This window comes from Carcharodon carcharias, chromosome 19 (assembly GCF_017639515.1).
Source record: "Carcharodon carcharias isolate sCarCar2 chromosome 19, sCarCar2.pri, whole genome shotgun sequence".
NCBI lineage: Eukaryota > Metazoa > Chordata > Chondrichthyes > Lamniformes > Lamnidae > Carcharodon > Carcharodon carcharias.
Window position 1 is genome coordinate 45,899,776 of NC_054485.1, and position 20,852 is coordinate 45,920,627.

Genomic DNA, 20,852 nt, shown 5'->3' on the forward strand with positions numbered 1-20,852 from the left:
CTTGTAATGGATATTGGTGGACAGTTTATCACCAGAGATTGAGACAGAGAGGTCAAGGAAGGGAAGGGAAGTGTCAGAGATGGACCACGTGAAAATGATGGAGGGGTGGAGATTGGAAGCAAAATTAATAAATTTTTCCAAGTCCCGACGAGAGCATGAAGCAGCACCGAAGTAATCATCGATGTACCGGAGAAAGAGTTGTGGAAGGGGGCCGGAGTCGGACTGGAATGAGGAATTTTCCACATACCCCATAAAGAGACAGGCATAGCTGGGGCCCATGCGAGTACCCATAGCCACACCTTTTATTTGGAGGAAGTGAGAGGAGTTGAAGGAGAAATTGTTCAGTGTGAGAACAAGTTCAGCCAGACGGAGAAAAGTAGTGATGGATGGGGATTGTTCGGGCCTCTGTTTGAGGAAGAAGCTAAGGGCCCTCAGGCCATCCTGGTGGGGAATGGAGGTGTAGAGGGATTGGACGTCCATGATGAAGAGGAAGCGGTTGGGGCCAAGGAACTGGATATTGTTGGTGTGACGTAAGGAATCACGGATGTAGGTGGGAAGGGACTGGACAAGGGGAGAGAGAAGGGAGTCAAGATAACAAGAAATGAGTTCCGTGGGGCAGGAGCAAGCTGACACGATCGGTCTACCGGGGCAGTTCTGTTTGTGGATTTTGGGTAGGAGGTAGAAGCGGGCCGTCCAAGGTTGGGTAACTATCAGGTTGGAAGCTGTGGGAGGAAGATCCCCAGAGGAGATGAGGTCAGTGACAGTCCTGGAAACAATGGCTTGATGTTCAGTGGTGGGGTCATGGTCCAGGGAGAGGTAGGAGGAAGTGTCTCCGAGTTGACGCTCAGCCTCCGCGAGGTAGAGGTCAGTGCACCAGACAACAACAGCACCACCCTTGTCAGCGGGTTTGATGACTTTGTTGGGGTTGGACCTGAGAGAACGGAGTGCAGTAAGTTCAGACAGAGAGAGATTAGAATGGGTGAGAGGAGCAGAGAAATTGAGACAACTAATATCGTGCCAACAGTTCTCAATGAAAAGATCAAGAGAAGGTAAGAATCCAGAGGGAGGGGTCCAGGTAGAGGGAGAATATTGGAGGTGGGTAAAAGGATCCGTTGAACGGGGAGACGACTCCTGCCCAAAGAAGTGAGCCCAGAGACGAAGACGGCGGAAAGGCCTTAATAGGCAGCAAGGTGAGAAGGTTGAGCATGGGCCTTCCCTCCCAGAACTTAATTCTGGCAGAGGCAGCAAGGCAGCTGGGCTCCCAATTCACCACCATCCTCCCTAATTACTGTTTTTTATAATGATACAAAGGCACCAACTGTGTAAACATGCGTTCATTATTTAGACTAGGCACATGGGAACATATTTACTTGGGTAGAAAGCTTGAAGACACATCAACAGCAGAGCTGACTGTTGTGTGCTCTGCTGAAAAGTAAAAGTGAAGCTAAAATGGGGTTGCACTTCCCTTCAAGTGTTGTCATGCTGCAATCACTTAAAGGCATATTACGGAAATTACATTGCCCTTCCCACCGACAAGCTCGCCAGCAGTAAGAGCAGAAGAATCTACATTATTGGGATGCTGAAACAAAACCCGCCAATACCTGCATCCTCCATAGGCCCAGACTTCATTGGGTTAAAATTTCCAGTATTAGAGGCTCAATGGGGAGCAGGTTAATGATGTAGATCAGTCTCAGTGGCACAATTATTGCATGTGTTTACCATTTAGCGAAACATCAGAACAGCCTCCTTTTTGCATTTTCCTTGGTGCCTTTTCAATCCGACAACAGAGATTTCAAAATACGGAGTGTTTGATCACAACTTAGGAAATCTAAACATAATATCACCAGTACACAAGCATGCTTATGGAAATATTACTAAGAATTAGTCATTTCACACGATAAATTCTGTCTTTATTTCATAGTCATTTTGAATACTGTATCTTGATGCTTATACGCTTCCAAATTAGGATCATTAGAGAGTAACGAGAGAAAATTGGACTTCTACAATCGAGTTACTGTTATAAAATAATATTCGTTTACCTTTCTAATATGCAATTACTGTTCTCATATAATATACAATTAATATGACATACAATTACTGTTATATTCTGCAATTACTGTATTGATATACAGTAATATAATACATACAATTGCTTAAAGTTTACAATCACTGTTGCATTCTATGATTAAAGTTAACTTATTACAGTTATATGATATCCATTATAAAATATATGATCATGGTTATAAGCAAATATAATTAATGTCATTAAGTTAACTTCTGTCACAAACCTGAACTTTAACCATGGTGCTGTTTATAGAAACAAAAACAAGAAAAACATCCTACTTTATCGGAAATTTTAGGTGGTGTTTGTGTTTCCATTTGCTATCCACATCAGTGTTGTAATGTCACACTTCCACAATTGAGGGTCCCAGCACTGCCCTTTTTTCTCACTGGATATTGTAATAGAGCAAGAGAACTACAGAGGTGGAGCTAGTCCAGCACTCATAGTTCTAGTGAGAGCTCTCTATCATCCCAAGGATGTTGACACAGCTCCATAGTGTTTCCTTGTCTCCAGCAAGAGAAAACAGGCACAAGTTCCAGGCCAGATTCCTGACATGACCGAAAAAGAAATACAGAAGAAGGCAGATGGAGTAGAAAAGGAAAAGGTGATGGAAGATATGAAAGGCAACATTCATTAACATCACTAGATGTCACTTCCCCTGTAAGCTTCTATTGGATGCAGGTTGCCACTTCCTAACAGGTTTGTGTATTCAATGGTAAACAAAGCCTCAGATATATAGTTCCTGACAAAAAAGGTCAGCTCTGAATTAGCACTCTTGATAGGGTACATGGACGGAAAGAGACCGCAGAGTGAAAGAGAACAATAACACAAGTATTAAATGGGAAGATGTGGAAAAAGAGAGGGGATGCAAGATAACCACTCACTTGGTTTAGAGCAAGCAGTGATAAAGCTGTAAAGCAAAGATTGCCTATGCAAGGTCAGCTAGTGTCATGTAATTGTAAATGTTAAAAGAAAGCACAAAAAATCTTGCATTTATATAGCACTCTCATGATCTCAGGAGTAATGTTCCCTCTAAGTTGTCAAAAGTGTGGCATGCAGCAATCCAGAACATACAGGGCAGGGAATAAATAGGCCACACACAACCAATCTGACCTTTAAGTTTCCACAGCCACGTGACAGTTTTAAGGGGACTGTGCAATGCACAGCAGAGAGAAATTTGAGGGTACATTGTTCATGAGGTACCGAGGCACTTTACAATCAATGAAATAGTTTTTGAATCATAGTCACTATTGTAATGTAGAAAACAAGGCAACCAATTGGTACACAGTAAGGTCCCACAAATATCAACAAGATGCTGGCCAGATAATCTGTTTTAGTGGCATTAGTCCAGGGAGAAATATTGTCCAAGACACAGGGGAGAACTTCCTTGGTCGTCTTCAAAATAGTGTCACGAGACCTTTTAGATGCACATCAGAGGGCACACAAGGCCTTAGTTTGACTCTTCAATGGAAAGATGGCACCTCTAATAGTGCAGCCCTTCCCCATTGCTGCCTGAAGTGTCAGCCTGGGCTTCATGCTCAGGTCTCCTTTCCTGCAATTAACACTGAAACTGGATACCATTTGATCTATCTTTTGCATTCAGTCAGTTTTCTGCACAAGTTGGCATAAGGGATCTGACAGATAGACTTGTTAGTCCTTTCATGGTTGTGCGGGGCCAATTTCAGACCTATCAAGTGTCAGTCATTCTGAGTAATCGCTCACTTTGGGTTTTCTATCTGTTAAAAAGAAATTATTCACAGCTCAATAAGTTTAAATAGGTTTGAAATCTTTGTCATACCAATCAAAAATGGCACTCCAAGCACTTTACAAATGTTTCAACTCTGTTAATCCCTGTGCAGCACCAGGAGTTGAAAACATTGTTGCTGGGACAAACTTAACAATACAAAGAAATTCCTACACTCACCCACAGAGTTTCATTTAAAAAATAATAATAACTGGAAGTAAATAGAAAACCTTTTAGCTGCTGAGAAAAGGAGACAGGTTAATGTTTTCAGCCTTTGTCAAAAAGGGAAGTTATAAGGTAAGTGAATCATTTTTGAACCAAATAAAAAGAGGGAATCGAGGACAGGGGAATAGTACAAAGACAATGGTCAGGGATCATATTTGCTATTATCATTTAGAAGAGGGTAATTACGCAATAGAGGAAAAGAGGTGAAATAATATAAAAACTGAGGAGGAGGACAGCTGCAGTCAGAAGTTACTAAAGTTCAACCTCAGATCTTAGCTGTTTCCTCCGCTAATTTTTTTTTTCAATCCACTTTTCATTTCTGGTCCATTCTTAATCCCTTGAGGTCCCTCAGATGCCTTTTATACTGCTTTACTGAGATAATGTTTGTGCATGATTCAGCACAGTTTCACCTTATTCGTCTTTATCTTGTTCATGGGTTATCAGATTCTTCTCAGAGGCAATAATTAGTAGACATGACTTTTGACTACTACTTTTCTATCCTTTTCCTTCAGTCGTCATATAAAGAACTGTACTTGAATGCACGCAGCATTCGCAACAAGGTAGATGAACTAAAGGCACAAATAGAGGTAAACAGATATGATCCAATTGTCATTACAGGATATGGCCACAGGGAATTGAATATTCAAGGACAGTCGACATCTAGGAAGGACAGGCAAAAAGTAAGAGGAGGTGGTGTTGCACTGATAATAAGAGATGGGATCCACACATTAGTGAGGCAGGATCTCAGATTGGAAGAACGAAATGTGGAATCTGTTTGGGTGGAGCTAAGAAACAGCAAGAGGAAGCAAACATTGGTAAGAGTTGTTCATAGTCCACCAAACAGGTGTGGTAGTATGGGGCATGATATTAATCTGGAGATGGAGCATTGGTAATTCAGTAATCATGGGTGACTTCAATCTGCATATGGACTGGGTGAATCTAATAAGCACTAATGCTGTGGAGGATGAGTTTCTGGATGGTCTTCTAGAGCAGAATGTTGAAGAGCCAACTAGAGAACAGGTTATTTTGGATCTACTATTATGTAACAAGAAAGGGCTAATTAATAATCTTGTTGTAAAATAACATTTAGGAATGAGTGACCATAATATGGAGAATTTTATATTTTGTTTGAAAATGAGGTAATTCAATCTGAAGCCAGGGTGTTAAATTTGAACAAAAGAAATTATTAAGGTATGAGGGGCAAATTAGCTGAGGTGGATTGTGAAAATACATTAAAAGGTATGATGGTACACAGGCAATGGATAGTTTTTAAAGAATTATTACATACTTTACAGCAATTATACATTCCTTCAAGGCACAAAAACCCAAAAAGAAAAGTCAGTCAACCATGGCTAACAAAGGAATATAAGGGTTGTATAAGATTAAAGAAAAGAGCCTATAAATTTGACAGAAATAGTAGCAAACCTGAAGATTAGGGTGATTTTAAAATGTAGCAAGGGAGGACCGAGAAAATGCTAAAGGGAGAATAGAATATGAATGTAAATATGCAAAAAACATAAAAAAACAGACTGGAAAAGCTTCTACAGGTATTTAAAAAGAAAACATTTAGCTAGGACAAATGTGGGTGCATTCCAGGCAGAGTTAGGAGAATTTATATTGGAGAATAGAGAAATGGCAGAGAAGCTAAATGGTTACTTTGTGTCTGTCTTCACTGAGGGAGATATGAGAAATCTCCCAAAATTAGAGATCCAAGGGACTAGGGAGAATGAGTAATTGAAGGAAATTAGTATTAGTAAGAAGGTTGTATTGGAGAAATTAATGAGACTGAAGGTTGATAAGTCCCCGGGACCTAATATTCTACAGCCCAGAGTGTTGAAAGAGGTAGCTATGAAGATAATGGATGCATTGGTGATCATCTTCCAAAACTTTCTATAGATTCTGGAATGGTTCCTGCAGATTGAAAGGTAGCAAATGTCACCCCATTATTTAAGAAGGGAGGGAGAGAGAAAATGGGGAACTACAGAACGTTAGCCTTACTTCAGTAGCGGGGAAAATGCTAGAATCTGTTCTAAAGGATGTGATAAATGGACACTTGGATAATAATAATCTGATTGGGCATAGTCAACATGAATTTATGAATGGGAAATCATGTTTGACGTATCTGTTGGAATTTTTTGAAGATGTTACTAAAAGAATTGATAAAGGAGAGTCAGTGGACGTAATGTATTTGGATTTTCAGAAGTCTTTCGATAAAGTCCCCATAGGAGGTTGGTTAGAAAAATTAAAGCACATGGGATAGGAGATAATATACTGGCATGGATTAAGGATTGGTTAACAGAGAGGTAGGAATAAATGGGTCATTCTTGCATTGGCAAGTTGTGACTAGTGGGGTACCGCAAGGATCAGTACTTGGGCTCCAGCTGTTCACAAAATATCAATGATTTGGTGGTGGGGGTCACAAAGCTAGGTGGGAATGTGTGTTGTAAGGAAGATGCAAAGCAGCTTCAAGGGGATTTGGACATACTTAGTGAGTGCGCAAAAACATGGCAGATGGAATATAATATGGAAAAACGTGAGGTTATCCATTTTGGTAAGAGGAACAGATGTGCAGAGTATTTCTTAAATGGTAATAGATTAGAAAGCGTACTTGTACAAAGGGAACTGGATGTTCTTGTCAATAAGTCACTGAAAGCTAACATGCAGGTGCAGCAGGCAATTAAGAAGACTAATGGAATGTTAGCCTTTAACACAAGAGGATTTGAGTATAGGAGTAGCGAAGTCCTGCTTCAATTCTATAGAAGCTTGGTTAGACCGCACCTGAAGTATTTGTGTGCAGTTTTGGCCCCCTTCCCTTAGGAAGGATATTATTGCCATAGAGGGAGTGCAGCAAAGGCTCACCAGACTTGTTTCCAGGATGGTGAGACTATCCTATGAAGAGAGATTGGGGAAACTGAACATGTATTCCCTAGGAATGAAGTTGACCTCATTGAAGCCTGCAGGATATTTAAAAGGATAGACAGGTTAGATGCAGATAAGATGTTTCCCCTGGCTGGGGAGTCTAGAATCAGGAGACACAATTTCAAAATAAGGAGGAAGCCACTTAGGATGGAGATGAGGGGAATTTTTCTTTACTCAGAGGGTGGTGAATCTTTGGAGGGCTGTGGAAGCTCAGTCATTGACGATGTTTAAAGATCGCAAAATACCAATGACATCAAGAGATAGTTTGGGAAAAAGGCATTGAAGTGGATGATCAGCCATGATCGTATTGAATGGCGGAGTAGGCTTGATGGCCTGAATGGCCTACTCTTGCTCCTATGTTCCTATGAAGGATTCCATTTATAATCCAGTACTGGTGAAGTAACTTTTTTCTCGAATGACATGCTAATGGATATTCTAAGAGCTTTTATCTTAGATTTCTATTGCTTGCAATTTTTTTTCCTTTGAACACTAGTTTTTTTTTTCAAATTAAATATTTGTTTCTTAGATATGGGAAAATAACTTGTTCAAGTGTTTCTTACCATCTTGCACATAGGTGCACTTCTTTGAAATGAATTGACTCGTCTCACAGGAAGTAAGCATTTAATTAGCAAGAGTGTACAACTTAATTCCATGTCTGTAGTGTAAACTAAACAAGGTTATGAGAACTACCATATCATTGGCAACGGTTTGAAAAATCAATAATTGAAACATAATTAGATGACATCTACAACCTTCTCATTATTTCTATATCCTTCCATTCCTTCTTTGGTCATGCACGGTTCAAGAAGGCAGCTCACCACCACTTTCGATCAATACCACACGGTGTGGTTGAGGTGTTTAGCATGGATGCATTTAAGTGGAAGCAACATAAACACATTTTTTAAATTCATTTACGGGATGCAGGTGTTGCTTGCTGGGCCAGCATTTATTGCCCATCCCTTATTGCCCCTCATAAAGTGGTGGTCAGCTGCTTTCTTGGACTGCAGCGGTCCATTTTTTTCCTAATTGTTATATCCTTACAGTTCTGGTATGGTCCTTGGAATTCATTTTTTACACCTTCACCAATATTCTCTTTATAATATAGACACCAGAACTGTTTACTGCAGCCTAAGTACATACGTGGTCTAACTAAGAGTTAATACAAGTTTATCATAACTTCCCTGCTTTTCAATCCTGCCCCTCAAAAATGAACCCTGGTGCCTGGTTTGCTTATTTTATAGACTTATTAAACTGCCTTGCTACTTTTAGTGATGTTTATCTGTCCCTGCAAATCCCTATGCTCCCCTATTCTATTTGGACAGTTATTTTCCAAGGAATATAAAAATGCATCATCACACACTTACCTATGTTGAAGGTCATTTGTCAATTACATCCCCAAGCCATAGGTTATTAATTTATTTGTTTATTTTATCACAGTACACCTACATATTAACTATATCCCTAAATCTGATGCAATCTGCAATTTTGAAACTATTCCCAATTCCTGGGTTTAAATTGTTAACACAAATAGGGAACAACAGTGGCCTCAGTGCAGATCCATCACTTCCCACCTTTTGTCAGTCTGTGTAAATACCTTTAACCCCTACTCTCTGTTTCCAGTTTTGTAGCCAGCTGCTTAACCATTCTGCTACTCCCCTGACTGCGCATTTTCTGACTTTAGTCATGAGCCTACTATCAAAGGCCTTTTGAAATCCAAATATTTTACATCTACTACATTACTCTTGTTTACCCTTTCTGATAATTCTTTGAAGAACTTAATAAGATTGGTCAAGCATGGCCTTCCATTATGAAATGTGTGCTGACTTAGTCATTACATCCAGTAAGTTTTTGAGAAAATTGGGAACCAGCTATTGATTTTTCTCATTGGGTTTTGATGAACAACGTTTAAATACAATCATTTGGAATAATATTTATATCCCGTAGTTATATTAGAAACTTTTCTTTCTCATTAAGGCACATAGAGTAAAAACAAGGGGCAGAATTGTCTGTACCCGCTGGCAGCGGGCATGATGGGTGGTATTAGCGGACAATATAGCTCAATCGGTTTCATGACGGAGGGAAGGCAGGTCGCGATTGTTCACTCAGCCTGCCAACAGCGGGCCGCATTTCCTACCATCAGTCATCGGGAACATCATTTTAATACATCAGCATATCATTATCAGGCCAACCCGCCAGCTCTTGCACCTCAGCTGGATCGTCCATCCATATCGGCAGGAAGGCGCACCGATGTGTTTCACAGCAGCACAGAGGCAACATGCACTTGGCAGCCTTCACTTTGGATGAACTGGAGAAGAGTGCATAGCAACGTTCTGCAGAGCTGGCCAGGATTGTCTGTAGCTCTGCAGGCTTCAGGGGCGCCAGAGGGTCAGGGTTAAGTGCCGCCTTGCCACGGAGGTGACTTTTGAGGGTGAGGGGCAGCGGGGGACAGGTATAGCTCTGCCTCGGAGACAATATATAAGGGTGAGGGGGAGCAGGGGGCAAGTGCAGCCCTGCCTTTGAGGCAACTTTTGAGGGTGAGGTGGAGCGGGGGGCAAATGCAGCATTTCCTCTGAGGTGGTGGGGGGGGTGGGGGGGAGGGGGATGACGGTTAAGGGTAACCTTGCCATTTAATATAGCGCACAAGCATTCAGGATGGAGGAGTAGGGTGGGCAAGGGATGTGGCCATGCATTCTAGAAACCTGAAGAAAGTGACCATTCCTCTGCAACTAAGACATTTCAGGTGCAGCCACATTGATATTATTGGGGTTGGGCTCCTAGTTTATCTGCCCACTCAAGCAACGCAGAGGCATCAAAGCGTCACCAAGTTCTCCAGAGCTTCCCCATGAAGGGCATCCACTGCCAGCGGCTGTGAAAGTGATTGTGTCACCCAATAACTATGCCAGTGGCTCCTTTTCAGGGATCCACAGGTGACCTCTGTGAGACATCACAAGCCTCCATCCACAAACGCATCCATGAGGTCATGGGTGCCATCTTTGCGAGGACACACAACTTTGTGCATTTCTCTCAGGGCCAGGACAACCATGATGCAAGAGCGATGGGATTTGCCCAGAACTCGGGTTTCTCACAGGTGCAGGGCGTGTTTGACTGCACTCATGGGCCATCCAAATCTCCATCGCAACACACGGTAAACTACATCAACCACAAGGGTTTCCATTCGCTGAGTGCGCAGCTGGTGTGCAACCACCAGAAAAGCATCCTGCAGGTGTGCGCACGGCTTTCAGGGACTGTGCACAACTCTTACACTCTCAGTTGGTCACAGATCCCTGGAGTCGTCCAGAGTCCACAGAAGCTGCAGGGTTGGCTCCTCAAGGGCAAGGGGCAGAGGCTGTGGCAGAGTGACAGTATAATAAGGCTCATGCTGCAGCTCACAACTTGGTGGAGCAAACCATCGGGATGCTGAAGATGAGGTTCTGGTGCCTGGACCAGTCTGGTGGAAACCTGCAATATAGTTCGCAGAGGGTGACATGCTTTGTTGTTGTCTGCTGCGCCCTTTACAACCTGGCGCTGCAAAAGGGAGGTGAGCTAGCTGAGGAGGAAATGGAGGAGCTGCACATCTCCTCCAATGAGGAGGGGGCTAATGGGGTTGAGGCTGAGGAAGTCCTCGGAGGCATCAATGATGGGAATGAGGCCCCCACACTGGCCAGATTAGGCAGGTGTGCTTGGGAGGCCCTCACAGCTGCTATATTTGTGGAGGATGATGACAACATGCAGTGAGGTGACCCCATAGTTCCTCACATCTCATTTGTGAACGTTTGACTCCAGTCTGGCTTATGGCAGCACGAAAACCCTCTGAGAATGCTCCTGTTCATGCGGAGACTGTAGGGGCCCTAATAGTCGTTTGATTGCAGGAGGATGATGATGACACTCCATAGATCTTCACATAGTCTCTGAGAATGTCTGACTCATGTCTGGCCGAGGGCAGCTCATTTGCGCTATATGATCAGGGTCACATCATAGAGCCGCAGCCATGAAACTTTAGAAGCATCTGATATTTTGTCCGCCTTCAGCTCCTGAAACCTTCAGGAGTACAGTGTCACTGGTCACAGATGCTGAAGAGATGGGGGCCAGTCCCTCCTTAAGGGTGCTGAGAGCACCCAGACAGAATGAGTGAACTCTGTGGCACCTGCCCACTATATTCTGGCAGCAATGACCAGCACCGCCGGGGTGCAGACATTAGTAATACCTCCAAGGAGTTTAAGCCAGATCATTACTTTGGTCTGAAGGCTGCACAGAGCATAGCGAAGAGGCCTTGGACCGAGACACCTGCCTTTATTTTGTGCAGAAAGGTTTTACATCTGAGTGACATGAACACTGCTCATCAGAACAAGGAGCCATAGGCAGGGAGACATTCTTGGGAGTTTATTGACAATAGTGAACAGTATGTGCAAGTGATCAACACCCGTGCCCAGGCTGTGTAACTAATTCTCCTTAATTGTCCTAACCCTGTCGCTACTTCTTGGTTCTCCCCGGACGTCCACAGTGGAGGTGGAGGCAGCCTGCTGACTGTCTGTGATGACTTTGGCGGGCTTCCTCTGGAGGGCCAAGACTTTTGGGGTCCTTCTGTGTGACAGTGACACCCTCCTTGGCCTGCGGAACTGGAGCTGCTGAGGCCACAGGAAGAGGGGATTCAGATGAGCCAGACACTCTCTGAATCAACTGGGTGGACGGGCCCAGAATGTGCAACTGCAGATCCTTCTCCTTATGGGTGCCTGAGGCCCCTGGCTGACCCTTTGAGGAGCAGGGGTAGCTGGACTGTGATCGAGCTGCCCGGCACCCCTCTCACATACACACTGTTGGAGGCCAACGATGGGTTGAGCCTGCGCAGCAGTGTAGGGTTGACGTCATGGACCAAGGTATATATGGCGGCTGCCATCCTGCTAGTGTTGGCCTTGGTGCATTGACATGCCAGCACTATCACTTCAGACTGAAGGCAGACAGACTCCTCCATTGTGCCTTGCGGTCTGAGGAGTTCAGAGGACATCCCTTCCTGATGTTCCTGAGTTTGCCTTTGCAGCTCCAGCAATTGTGAAATGACTGAGTCCAGAGGCTTATCATCTGACTCGGACTCATCAAATTTCTGACCTCCAGCAGTCCTTCAAGTGCCAGAAACCCCTTGCAGTGGATCAGACAGTGCAATGTGCTCACCAGATTGTGACCCTGGGGCTACTCTAAAGCTAGATCCCACTGGGGTGTGTGTGTCTGCAGTGGTGGAGGGTGTGGGTGAGCGCTGTGACGGAACTTTAGGGAGGGTGCTTCCAGTTTCCTCTTCAGAAGTTTCTTCGGGGATTGATTGGAGGCCCTGGGTCATGGATTCTGTCGGCTGTTTGGCAGAAATGCCTGCGAAAGCAAGGAGAGATAATTAGCGTATGGCAGTGGCCTGTGAAACAGAACACATCACTCACAGCATGGTTGTCTGATGGATGTTGCACTGCTGGATCCTCACTTGGTAGAGCACAGCTGACCTCACTATCAGCACAGGAACAATCCCGGTCATCGCTGGCCAGCTAGATATCTCTGTTTTCAAAGTCTGTGAGGACCTTGATTCTGGGCATTCCGCCACCAGTCTGTGACCTCTCCCTCTTGTTGTGTGCCAGCTTGTCCTGCATGAATGGCGATAGAGAGAGTGTAAGCAGGATGCCTGCCAGGTCAGATGACAATTATGCCTGGCCTGTGTGGATGGTGAGTGGTCTCATGGACGGGATGAGGACAATGACGGTATGTGTGAGGGAATGAATAGTGATGTCCCTTGAACTGGCAGTGACTGAGGGCCCTGTGGATGTGTGTTGGGTTTGAGTGTGTGAGTTCAGAGTGATGGAAAGAGTGACTTACCCTGGTAGAATGGAAGAGATCATTCATCTTCTTGAGGCACTGGGTGGCTGTCCTCTTCTGAAGGACGTTGGCACTGACCACCACTGCCACCGCCTCCCAAGCTGGATTGGTCACATTGCTGCCCATCCTGCGGCCAGAGCAGGAGTACAGGACATCCTGGAGGGCCTCCACGGCATCCAGCAGTGGCTCGAGGGATCCATCATTAAACTAAGGGGGCTGCAGTCTTCTTGCCTTTGGGGGCCATGAATCCCGGTCAGCAGTGGTGAGTTGGAAGCAATGAGCACACTGTGCTTGTGGCTGGCCTTTAATCATGGCGCCTGGTGTGATTCAATGGCGGGATGATAGTGGGCGGGCGAATGAGGAGCCCACCCACCAAAATAAATGGTGTGTTTCCTGGGAGTGCATAAATAATGAGGTTGGCTCAGGATGATATGGCGTGAAAGCCTGCCATCACTGTCAGCGGGCAGCATGCCGCTTTACCCAACTGCTACCACACTTTGTGCAAATTTGGGAAAATTCCACCCAAGGACACAAAGTGTACTGCATAATAAAGGATACTTTACTGTGTAGTTATAGGGACATTTACCTTAGTGAAATTTACGGCTGAGTTTTGTCGGACTGGGTGGGCCACAACGGCAGGCCAGAGAGCAGGAGGCAGCCCTGCCATGACTGTTTCTGGGAGCACCAACCTGATTCTGTGGCAATCAAGCAGCTCATTAGCTGCCATTGGGGCTCCAGTCCTTTTAAGGGATGATAACCCACCTGCGAAAACCACTAGCCAATCAGAGCACTGGCGGCTTTTCAGTCCCAGCAGAGCCACTGGGAATGGTGGCCACTGCTGGAACTGCACCTGGCCCAGGGCAGCATCATGCCACTGCCCTGGGACCAAGGAAAGTGGGCTTGGGGCTATTCAGGCAGGCTCTGGCAAGGACATGGGGTGGTTGGTGATAACAGGGAGATGTTTCATCAGGGGTGGCCCTTGCTGCCAAGGTGCCTCCATGGACCACAGAGTGGGCCAGCTACTCCACCCAAACACACGGACTGGCTACCAGGTTAGCCTACCTACTGCTGGAAGAATACTGCTTAGATTAAACTAATCTGTACCTCAAATTCATTTACCCCACTTTGCTCTACATCACATATCACCTCTATATCCTCCTTCCCTAAGGAGGCACAGGCAGCTATGGCCTTCCATTGAATTGGTCCATGATTAAGCTTGGCAAAGTACTACAGTACTTTGCAGCATGGCTGACCAGGTAACTCTCCCTCTCTTACCACCTGCCATCAGGCATACTGGAAGAATTTACAAGCTGATAATCAACCTTTTTGGCTTATTATAAACATACCTTCCTTGGCCAGCAAGTCCTGAAGTGGAACTTGAACCCAAAGCTTCTGGCTCAGAGGTAGGGAAGCTACCATTGCGCCACAGGACCTCCTTCTATATCATCTTTAACTAACATCAATCTACTGATCTCAGTCTTGAAAACTTCAATTAGCCCAGCATCCATAGTTTGTGAAGGAAGCAGAAGCCTGAGTTCCATTTCCCTTTGTGTGAAAATTTCACTCCAAATGGACCATCCCTAATTTTACAATTATGCCCGCTGGGTTTTGATTTTTCCCACCAGTAGAAATAATTTCCTTGTATCCATCCTTTAACATTTTTAAGACTTCAATGAGATCAGTCATCATCTTTCTAAACCCAAAATAAACCACATCAAGTTTATATTGGTTTATGATTCTTACTGGAACTACTAAATAATTTTATTAAATAATGTGCATAATACCAAAACAAAATGGATTAGTCAAAAGAATTAGTAAAGTAGTTGAGCACTTGATTTTTCACCAATACTTTAAAACCATTTAGAAACAATGAAACTCAAAAGCCTGTGATAATTCTTATTACCTAGGACTGCAGGTTCATGAATAAAGGCTTTTTACATAAAAAAGACAACACACAATGTTTCCCAATTACCTCCACCCTGTGTAGCAGTGCAGAGAAAAGGGAATTAAAGATAATGTAGCCCTCAGCTAATTTAGAAATGTCTCTTCCTTTCTGATGTCAAGCCAACACTAAAGGAAGATAAAGACTTTAAAATGCTTCAGAATCCTGGCAAGCAATTCACACACTTCCAGGATGGAAGTGGCCGAGAATCAGTGTCAGGGTTGCCCTGGAGTCTCCAGGAATTGAAGATTAATCTGGACACTGCTGAGGGCAGACCAGGCCAGAGGAAAAGTCATAGGGGCAGTAACACAATCTGAATGTTTTATTCTAATTCTTTGAAGTGTGGCTCCGGTTTTCTTCTGGACAGGGTATGCAGGCAATGTCCCTGCCGTTTCCATTTACACCTCCTCCGGACCCTTCTTTACTTGCCCCATTACCATTCCTTGCTGCCTTGGAGCAGCATCCCTTTTGTTGTTTAATCACATCTTCTCTCTACCCTATCAGAGGCAATACCATTTTGTTCTTTCCTCCCCTCTCCTCATTTCCCTGACTCTACACTTGCTTTACAATTTTTACATCTCGATCACTTTACAGTTCTGATCATCAGCCTGAAATGTTAACTCTGTTTCGCCCTCCACCAATGTTGCCTGACCCGCTGAGTATTTACATCAATTCCTGTTTTTATTTCAGATTTCCAGCTTCCACAGTGGACTGGGTGCTACAGCTCCCCACAAGGCATGTTTTCGGTGGCGGGGGGCGGGAAGGGTAGCAGTATGTAGAAAATATGAAAGGGAGCAAGTTCACCACCTTCTTGCCCATCCCCAAGCTGTCGCCCATAATATGGCAGGTGGGGGGCAGGTGTCAAAATCAGCAGCCCATCTGATATTTATAAATAAATGATTAACTGTCAATTGAGCTTGCTACCAAGCCAATTAACCCGAATAAAATGCTGCCCATGCCATGATATGCTTGGCGTGGGCAGGCGGTGCAGGTCTGGGCAGGCTGTTTCTTCAACACCGGTGATTAAAAGGTGGGAAGGAACTGCGGGGAATTCTTTTAGGAGGTGCCCTGCATGCATGCATCATGGGTACTCCGGCCCCCACCAAGATGTTATCCCCTTTGCTCCTCCCCATCTGACATCCAAATCCCACCTATCCCACCCCCTTGCTCCTCCCCCAAACCCTACCTCCAACCCTCACTAGGCTGTCCGATCCCTCCCCATCCTAAAGCAAATGGAATTACCTGGCTCACAGATCTGTCAAAGGTCTGCATTGGTTGGCAGCTCTCGAGGGTGGGACTTCCTCCCATTGAGTGGCCAAAGCCCCACTCTTGGCCAGTTTAACCAGCTGGCAGTGCATAATGTTTTTAGGTGTGTAGGCTGCCAGTTGACCGTTGCAATGGGGCAGAGGGGAGTGGGGGGTGGGTGGGGCGGGTGGAGGGTGGTGGGGGTGAACAATATACTCCCCCCCAATTGTGAAATCCGGCCCAGTAATTTTTATTTTACAGCCGGGGGGCGGGCTATCTACAGAAATGGGCAGAAGCAAAGAAGAATCATTTTATTTTGGGAACTCCAGAACATTTTGTATATTCTGCTCTTTCCTTCCAGAGAAGTACAGCCAATTACCTAGAAACAAGGCACAGTGTGGTATTTTAAAATGTCAAAATATTGGCAAGCTGTAAAGTGCCACTTACCATATAAAGCTTCTTATAATCTATAACAGGGCTGATTTGTGGGTCTATTACAAAAATGTAATTGTTGTTTGGTGAGAGGTATCTGCATCTAAGAGCATACTTTGTTTTGAGTTTCAGGTTAAAAGCATTCCAGCATTAGGCTATGAGTAAAACGTTCACCTGATGATGAGTATAAAATCAAACAAGAGATATATCCATATCTTTATATATTATATAGTATATTGTATATCTTATATGATTTATTTCATATATTATAAACCATGTATGATATATAAATACACCCACAACTGCCCACACACAAAAACATACACATAAATTCCCTGTGGTTTCACTTTTTCATTTTTAAGGAGGGAATGGTTAAACTAAAAATACACAATATATTGTTTTGCTCCTAATGTGGAGCTTTGGTCCGTTAAGGCCACAAATTAATTATTTCATCAAAAGCACTGTACAAGTAAAATCAATCAGATTTCAATTGTTTTTCAGGTTACAAGTGAGGACATTAGATAAAATGTCTGCTTTTTTTAAGTCCTAGCCCACAAATGTCTCTTTTATACAGTGAGGTGTTCCTGTATACATTTTGTCTCTTTTTTAAATATTAATAAGCTAAATTTGGAAATAATTAGATGCAGAAAAGTTTTCTTCAATAAATTTCCCCATCACTAAGTGCAGCAGAGAAGTGTGACACAGGGAATGAGACATGATACAGGTCGTGTCTGTAGACATACCATTTTCATTATATTTAAGATTTATATTTTCAGAATATTCAGCTGCGAATAAATAGAAATATGCACTTTTTCATTTAAACTTGTAAAAGTTTGATAGTATGCCAATAAAGTTGTGTTAATTTAAAGTTGACCCATGATGGAATTATAATCACAGTATTTTTTGATATGCTGCATGCTGGATATATCTTGCAATGCATTGGTTTTATACAGTGTATCCAGCAATTGAAAACATGTTACATATGTACAATTATGGGTGGCTCCAGTAATTTCCACTATTCTGTAATAGTGTTTGTATGTTTGCTGATGGCAGGAGGAGGGGGAGAATATGTTATTCACTTCTCCCAATCTTATGTTGCATCTTTTTCTTTATTCCATGGAGGGCAGTGTATATCTTATGGATGTTAATACTCCCGATATTGTGTGCAACTTAGATTAGATGGGCATTATTTTTCTTAGTAATTCCATGCTGTACTACCTAAAACTTCCACAAATACCCAATAATATCTTATGTGAAATGTATAGTTTTACATTCCTTTTGTTAGAAAATTCATACTTTCCATATATACTCATGTAAAGGTCAATCTCTTGTAAATTTGACTCCATGATTTTTGGCCTAAAAAGAACGCATGTTTCATATACCTCATGTAAAAGTTGACCCTATTTTGTCAGGGATCAGAGCCCCAAAATTTTAAAACCGAAGTATAAAGTATGATTTGATTTCATAGTAAGTGCATGACCACTAATGAAAATGAGTACCGACAAGTAAATGCTTAAAACATTTATGTGTTGAAATTGTTTTTATTTATTCAAAGTGTTAAAGTGATCATATTATGAATGATAATTAAAATGAATTATTTATTGTTGTTGGCTCTTACTTTATTCCATTGTGGCGGTCTTATTTTGGATCTCACATGTATGCAATCATGTCAATCCTCGAAAACATTGTAAAAGTTGATCCCCATCACTTTTGACCTAAAAAATTGGTCTCAAAAAGTCAGCTTTTACACAAGTTTATTTAGTTGATGGAAAAGGTTTTACTTAACATTTTCCAACTGAACGTACTGGCAGTAGCGAACTGCCTGTTCGTACTGACAAGAGCTACCCTTGACCAAAACATTCACACACTTCAATATTAAGCAAGTCCTCAAGTCTACGTTGTCACCATAGCAGAAGCTGTTTGGAGTGACAGGTATGATCAGACAGAGTGACACAGATTGCAGAGGCAATTACATATGGAGCTGTGTTTATGTTCAAGACCAGGTATCCCTCAAAACCAGTTACATTCCCAACACTAAAATAAGTCATTGTCACTGCTAATGAGTGGTGCTTGGCAAGTCTGACTTGCAACCTCACTGGTAATAAGTTTTAATAGCTTCTTTCTCCAGTTACTGATTTGCAACTATGTCTGGGCAGTCCAAAGAGAAACAGCCAGGCTGAGGTTATAGAGAAAAAAGAATCTGCATGTATATAGTGCCTTTCACAGTTCAAGCTATCCCAAAATGTTTTACACCCAACAAAGTACTTTTGAAGTGCAATCACTGTTGTAAATGTAGGAAATAGAGCAGCTAATTTGCATGTAGCAAGTTCCCACAAATGACCATGAGATAATGGTCATGGTTCAGTGATAGTGGGCCAGGATACTGAGGAGAACTTCACTGGTCTTCTTCAGTATAATGCCATGGGATCTCTTACATTCACCCAGGCAGCAGTTCCTCTATTTAGCATCACATCCAGAAAAAAGGTGCCCCTGACAGTGTAGCACTCTCTCAGTACTGCATGGACTGTCAGCCTAGATATTGTTCTCAAGTCTATAACCTCCTAACGCGGAGGCGAAGAAGGGTTGCGAGCTGGGTTGCCGCTATGTTAGTATGTGGAGGTGCAGAAGTACACGGACACCATGACAACTGATGAGTTGTTTCTGACTTTCTTGGATTTTATCATTGCTTTCTCCACAGTTTATTCAAGAGAGGGCGCTCTAAAACAAGAATCTGTGTTCGCCAAGGAGGGTGAGATCTACTCGGGAGCTGCATTGAACTGTAATCCATGAATCTCTGTAATGTGAGCTCTGGGGCTTCATATTTCACACTGATTCTCTTTATATTGCGCTGTGGGTCTATAAATCTGAACACATGGCATGAATATGGAGCAGATACAAATGAAACGAATTCAATCTTTTAGTTTAGAAAACGTAGACTGTCTTTATTCACCAGCCTGATAGCTAAGGGACTTAATGGGGGCGGGGGGGGGGGGGGGGTGGTTTCGGAATGAGCAGATTAACAAGTTACACTGACCGTTGTTTCAACTCAGCCTGAGAGCAGCGGTGGGAGCGAGAGGGGGGGGGGGGGCGGTGTATAAACGAGATAACAGTATTAGATATTTATGCGTGGAAAAAGAATCGAGCTAGGCCGTAAAACGAGCGAAAAGAGAGAGAGAAAAAAGGGAATTAGAATGGGGCAGGATGAATTCAAGGTCAGGGCAAAAATAAACTACGTGAAGTGAAAAAAAAACTGGCCGATTCAAAGAATGAGGGAGACCAAAACTTCAGTGGTGACAACGGGCTCTCTGGTGTCCCGGTCTGTTTTGAGCGGAATTCTTTCAGCTGTTTTGAACCTGTGATCCCGCACCGTCCCGCACAGGTCCTATCAGTGCAGGCAAGGCGGCTTGGCAATCCTGGACAGGCAGTTCAGAGGGAGGCAGGCTAAGCTTTCTGCACTGCCCTGGGGAGCACCTGCCCAGCTCACACCGGGTACCTAAAGAGTGTTAACCCCCCCCCCCCCCCCACCCCCCATCTCTCCCTGCCCCCAAAAATAGTCCAGCTTGTGCCGAGCTCCTCCACTCTGGGCAAAGCGGCGGGAGAAAGCCGGTTGGGATCTTGCATTAAATCCAGCTCCCGGTTCGTGACCAGGAGAAATCGCGGGGCTCTTCTCGTTCCAGACCAGAACCACTTCAAAACAAACCGCACTCTCTCCGGATAACCGGGACCTGGAGCCATGAACTCTACGCGATGCAGAAACTCGCGTTTTATCTTTGCCCCACTGACTTAAGTGCGTTCATCTTTTAAATCAAACGCTTTTTGTTGTTGTTGTTGCTGCTGCTGAAAGGGAATAAATAGAAATGAAGCGTCATTCCGGTAAAGTTCTTCAGCGGACAGAAGTTCGGGAAGCGGAAATCGTTCGAGGGTGAAATGTAACCCACCTAGAACGGCATGAAACAAAAACAATAGAGTGGTTCGGGGTCTGATTATGGACGGATTCTCGTGGTAGAAATGCTGGAAAGTTAAATCAGAAACCGGAACACTTGGGAAGTGGATCATTTGTTAAATACAGCGGCTAGTGCCGTTAGAAACAGTTAATGCTGCTTAACTCACGTGTTTCTCACAGCCGTTGTAGCCAGTGGGAGCGTTTGCAAACATTTTTGTTCATGTTGTATCTTGGTTTCCTAACTTGGGAATCGCTTTCACCCCCCGCCCCTCCCGTCTCTCTCTCTCCCTCCCCCTGAGTGTATGTGTGTGTGTGTGTGTGCGCGCGCGTCTGCTGCTCATTTGGAGTGAATTGTTTGGATCGGTTTGGCGCTGGCTACTTTCTGACTGAACGTGTATCTCCCACGATCCCTTGCAGAGTTGTGCCTCTCTCGTTCTCCACACTCCGCTTTATTGGAGTAAGCCGATGTGAGACGTGAAGATCATGTTGA

At 43.8% G+C, this 20,852-nt stretch overlaps 1 long non-coding RNA gene across 1 annotated transcript; it reads right to left on the reverse strand.

The window, feature by feature from the left end:
- Positions 1-1,888: 1,888 nt before the first annotated feature.
- LOC121291743 lies at positions 1,889-20,609 on the reverse strand. The gene is made up of 2 exons (XR_005946063.1): positions 20,530-20,609; positions 1,889-3,798 (listed from the first exon to the last, which is right to left on the reverse strand). It is a non-coding gene; the product is annotated as an uncharacterized LOC121291743 (long non-coding RNA).
- Between the last annotated feature and the right edge of the window lie 243 nt (positions 20,610-20,852).